Source organism: Bos taurus, chromosome Y, assembly GCF_002263795.3.
Source record: "Bos taurus isolate L1 Dominette 01449 registration number 42190680 breed Hereford chromosome Y, ARS-UCD2.0, whole genome shotgun sequence".
Taxonomy (NCBI): domain Eukaryota; kingdom Metazoa; phylum Chordata; class Mammalia; order Artiodactyla; family Bovidae; genus Bos; species Bos taurus.
Window position 1 is genome coordinate 53883148 of NC_082638.1, and position 6131 is coordinate 53889278.

Here is a 6131-nt window from a genome sequence, read left to right on the forward strand (position 1 = left end):
CAATATATTTCAGCAGTATATTTTCAACATTTTTCAACAATATATGAAGATTCGTTTTCTCCACATCCTCTGCAGCACTTGTTATTTTTCCTGGTTTTGATTATAGCCAAGCTAATGTGTGTGAAGTAGTATTTCAATGAAACTGATTTACATTTTGCTAAGGGCTTCCCTGGTGGCTCAGAAGGTAAAGTGTCTGCCTGCAATGCAGGAGACCTGGGTTTGATTCCTGGGTCAGGAAGATCCCCTGGAGAAGGAAATGACAATCCACCCCAGCACTCTTGCCTGGAAAATCCCATGGATGGAGGAGCCTGATAGGCGACAGTCCATGGGGTCGCAAAGAGTCGGACAGGACTGAGCAACTTAATTTCTTTCACTTTCAATCATGTTAAGCAGTATTTTTGGTGAAATGTCTATTCAAGTTCTTTTCCTGGTTGTTAAAAGTTTTTAATTGTTGTAAAAAAAAAAAATCTAACTTAAATTTTCACCATTTTAACCATTTTTACATGCTAAGTATTTCACATACTTTCATCAGCCTTTTTGGAGAAAGAAATGGCAACCCACTCCAGTATTTTTGCCTGGAGAACCCCATGGACAAAGGAGCCTGATGGGCAACAGTCCATGTGAAAGCAAAGACTCATACATGACTGAGCAACTAATACACACACACACACACACACACACACACACACACACACACAGTTACAGTGTTGTTTTATTGTTGTTGTCATAGTTTTCGCTGTGCTATGCAGCTTGAATGACAGTTTCCTGGTTGAGAACCCTACCCAGGCCCCTGATAGGAAAGCGTGGAGTCCTAACCTCTGAACTATCATGGAATTCCTTATCATATTGTTAAGAAACATATCTTTACACCTTTTCATCTTGCAAAATTGAAACTATACCCATCACATGTCCCATTAAACAACAACTCCTCTTTTCTTCCCTGTTTCCCTAGATCCTGGACTCCATCATTCTACTTTGTTCCTTTCTATTGCTTGACTATGTTAGATATTTCATATAAGTGGAAACTTACAGTGTTTGTCTTTTTTTATGACTGGCTTAATTCCTTTGGCTGGATGTTTAATTTTTTAAGTGAATTTATTTTTTATTTATTTTTTAACAACAATAATGTATTGGTTTTGCCATATATCAAAATGAATCCACCACAGGTATACATATGTTCCCAATCCTAAACTCTCCTCCCTCCTCCCTCCCCATACCATCCCTCTGGGTTGTCCCAGTGCACCAGCCCCAAGTATCCAGTATCATGCATCAAACCTGGACTGGCGACTCGTTTCATATACGATATTATACATGTTTCAATGCCATTCTCCCAAATCATTCCACCCTCTTCCCCTCCCACAGAGTCCAAAAGACTGTTCTATACATCTTTGTCTCTTTTGCTGTCTCGTATACAGGGTTATGGTTACATCTTTTGAAATCCCATATATATGTGTTAGTATACTGTATTGGTGCTTTTACTTTCTGGCTTACTTCACTCTGTATAATAGGCTCCAGTTGCATCCACCTCATTAGAACTGGTGCAAGTGTATTCTTTTTAATGGCTGAGTAATACTCCATTGGGTATATATACCACAGCTTTCTTATCCATTCATCTGCTGATGGACATCTAGGTTGCTTCCATGACCTGGCTATTAGAAATAGTGTTGCAATGAGCATTGGGGTACATGCCTCTTTCAATTTTGTTTTCCTCAGTGTGTATGCCCAGCAGTGCAATTGCTGGTCATATGGCAGTTCTGTTTCGAGTTTTTTAAGGAATCTCCACACTGTTCTCCATAGTGGCTGTACTAGTGTGCATTCCCAGCAACAGTGTAAGAGGGTTCCCTTTTCTCCACACCCTCTCCAGCATTTATTGCTTGTAAACTTGGATGACAGCCATTCTGACTGGAGTGAAAATGTCCCTTACAGTGGTTTTGATTTGCATTTCTTTGATAATGAGTGATGTTGAGTATCTTTTCATGTGTTTGTTAGCCATTTGTATGTCTTCTTTGGAGAAATGTCTATTTAGTTCTTTGGCCCATTTTTTGATTGGGTCATTTATTTTTCTGGAATTGAGCTGTAGGAGTTGCTTGTATATTTTTGAGATTAGTTGTTTGTCAGTTTCTTCATGTGCTATTATTTTCTCCCATTCTGAAGGCTGCCTTTTCACCTTGCTTATAGTTTCCTTTGTTGTGCTGAAGCTTTTAAGTTTAATTAGGTCCCATTTGTTTATTTTTGCTTTGACTTCCAATATTCTGGGATGTGGGTCATAGAGGATCCTGCTCTGATGTATGTCAGCGAGTGTTTGGCCTATGTTCTCCTCTAGGTGATGTCTTGAAGAATCATGCATGTTGTGGCATGTGGCAAAATTTCCTTTATATGGCTAAATAATATTCCATTGTATGTATATATCACATTTGATGGACGTTTAGATGCTCCCAACTCTTAGATGTTGTGATTAGCGCTGCTTTGAGCATGGCTGTGCAAATATCTCAAGACCCCATGTTAACTTCTTTTTAATTTATATCCAGAAGTGGAATTGCTGAATCATATGGTAGTTCTATTTTTAATTTACTGAGGAGCCTTTATACTGGTTTCTGTAGCAGTTGCACCATTTTAAAATCTACCCATAACACACAAGGATCCACTTTCTGTACGTGCTTGCCAAGAGTTGTCCTTTCCTTTCTTTCCTTTTACCTTTCCTTTCCTTCATATGTAAATATGCACACATGCCCACACAATATTTTCCATATCCTTTTCCATCATTATTTATCACAAACTATGAATATATTTCCTTGTGCTATACAGTAGGATCTTGTTTATCTATTCTATATATTAACATTATAGTTTGCATCTGCTCATCACCAGCTCCCAATCTATGCCTCCCCCACCCTTCCCCTCTTGGTAATCACATAGTCTACTCTCTATGTCTCTCAGTCTGTTTCTGTTTCATAGATAAGTTCGTTTGTATCATATTATGGAGTCCACATGTAAGTGATACCATATGATATTTGTCCTTCTCTTTCTGACATCCTAAGTATTCTTTTTAATGCTAGTGTACAGTCAAGTGTTTACTTAATTTCATTTTCAAAATGTTTGTTGCTATTTCTATTGTATAGAAATCTGCTTGATTTTTTAAATATTTATCTTGTATTCTGCAAGCTTTTTATTACTTCTAATACTTGTGGTTTCTTCAGGATTTTCTATATATAAAAGTATGTTATCTCCAATATACTTTGACTTTTTCCTTTCCATTCTGAAGGCTTTTTTTTTTTTTTAAACAACAAAAACAATAATTCCTTTGCTTACCTGATTGCTCTGGTTATAGAACTGCCAGTATAATATTGAGCCAAAGTGTGGGATAGACTTCCTCGTGTTGTTCCCAATCTTAGGGGGAAAGCTCTCAGTTTTTCATTATTAAATATGATGTTAGCTGTGGGTCTTTTACAGGTACCCTTTGATTGAGAAAGTACTCTTCTGTTCTTAGTTATTAAGTGTTTTTAACCCCTATTATGGATAGGTGCTACACTCAGGGAAATGCTTTTTCTGCAGGCAGATATGTTTTTTGTTCTTTATTGTATTAAAATGGCATAATGTCGATTGACTTTCATATAATGAACCAACTTTGCATACCTGCATAAATCCCACGTGATCATGGCATATAACCTTTTTTTATATGTTGTTAGGGTTTTTTTTGCCAGTGTTTTGTTGAGGACTCTTGCATCTGTATTCATAAGGGACATTGGTTGTGTGTCTGTGTGTGATGTCTCTGTCTGATCTTGGTATTAGAGAAATACTGACCTCATTTTGCCTGCTATATGGGGAAGAGACATGTGGAGTGAAGGATAAAGCATTGTTGGATTTAAGTTTAGTCAGGATTAGAGGGAGAAATTTAGGATGTATCAGTGTGGATTTGGGGTGAGATTATCAAGAGAGTTCATTCTCAATTTCCTAGGCCTGTGTTAAGTGCTTGACATCGAATTATGCTGTTTGTTAACTATGTAGAGATACTATATACTTTGAATTTGTGCCCTATTTTCTGTATTAATATTTATGAAATTATTATTTGTGAATCAGTTGTCATGTGCATTTAAGATAAGGGTTTTTTTTTTTTTTTTTCAGTTTTCCTACAAAACAAGATGCCATTGAATAGCTGATGCTTTAAAAAAAGGAGTTGTTAACCTTAAGTCTAGGAAATAAGCTTGTTTGTCTTTAAGATACGGAAACGCATTTAAAAATTATACATTTGCTGAAAAAGATGCAGCTGGTGTGTGGTTAACTTAGAATTCCAGTTTAATCTTCTTTGACTCCAAAGTCCATATTTCTAAACACTGTAAAATAGTGCTTTTGTAAAAAAAATTGTCCTTTACATGTGATTTCACCTAATGATCAGTGGTGGTTTTTTTTTTCTTTCTTTCTTTCTTTAAATAGAAAATATTAAAATCAACATGGGACAAAGCTACGATTCTCGAGTCATGTAGACTTGTAGCCATAGGTTTTTCAGCTGTCATTTAGTCTCTTTGATGCTAAATGTCTTTATCTGTAAGATAAGGGTGTTTATAACTACCTTAGAGTTTTGGAGACAAACAAATAGCACATTTTTCTGTACTTAAATAATATGTAGTATATTTATACTTAGGTGGCAGTTTATTTCAAGGAAGCACTGGGAGTTGTGGCCACATCCTCCAAGAATAAAAAAAAAAGTACTTAAAATATGGAACGACCATGTATGTTACGTGGAAAAGAACAAGAGCCAGAACCACAGAAAAGCAAGGGAGAAGCCAAATAAGTAGATGATGAACACGCTGAACTGATCTTTTTGGAGTGGAACACGTAAATGAAGATGCTGATGTGATCTTTGTGGGGATGACCTCAAATCCAAAACCAGTCATTTCAAACATACTGAACAGAGTTACCCCAGATTCTTGTTCAAGGAGAAAAAAGTATGGTCACTTCAGGAAAGATAATGCTCAGAAATTACAGCCTGTTAATCATGTGACTCCTGCATCAGAAGCAAAGACTGTCTTGCCACTTTCTGTCTCTGAATCAAGATCAACAGATAGTCCTATTATTATTGAGCCTTTGTCCAAAGCAGATTCTAAAAATATTTCACCACAAATAGTGCCTAATAGCTTTTCAGAGTTATGTTCTCCTTTGATTACCTTCACAAGTTCATTGCAGCATCCAGTAGAAACAGCAGTTATGCAGGAGCTATGGATAAAAGTCCTCATGTATCAAAGTGACTTTCCACTTCTGAAACAAATAGCACAAGTCCCAAAAGGCCTAAACTCAGTGATGGAATTATAGGAGAACATTCTTTAGCTTTGTGCCCTCCAGATATTTTTCAAAGAGTGACTACTCAGCAAAGCACACCAGACAGTGTTCATACCTCATTAAGCCATGTTCAGAATGGAGAATCTTATCCAACACATTTTCTAAAGGACAATGTCCATTGCAAACCTATAAACCCTTTAGGGTCAAATGGACTGACAAAAATTGACTTTCCAAGTGTAGCAAGTCAAAACAAGATTGTTGATCCCACAGAAGGCAATCTGATTGTGTTACTCTGTGACTTCTACTATGGACAGCATATAGGAGATGGGCAGCCAGAACCGAAAACTCACACAGCCTTTAAATGCCTCAGCTGCTTGAAAGTTCTAAAAAATGTCAAGTTTATGAATCACATGAAGCACCATTTGGAGCTTGAGAGGCAGAGAGGTGACAGCTGGAAATACCACACCACCTGCCAGCACTGCAACTGCCAATTTCCTACTCCCTTCCAGCTGTAGTGTCACATTGAAAGTGTCCACACTTCCCAGGAGCCCTGCACAGTCTGTAAAATCTGTGAATTGTCCTTTGAGACAGATCAGGTTCTCTAACAGCACATGAAAGATAATCATAAGCCTGGTGAAATGCCCTATGTATGCCAGGTTTGCAGTTACAGATCATCATTCTTTGCAGATGTGGATGCACATTTCAGAGCATACCATGGTAACATTAAGAGTTTACTTTGCCCGTTTTGTCTCCAAATTTTTAAAACTGCAACACCATACATATGTCATTATAGACAGCACTGGGAAAAGTTTTCATCAGTGTTCCAAATGTAGGCTACACTTTTTAACTTTTAAAGAGAA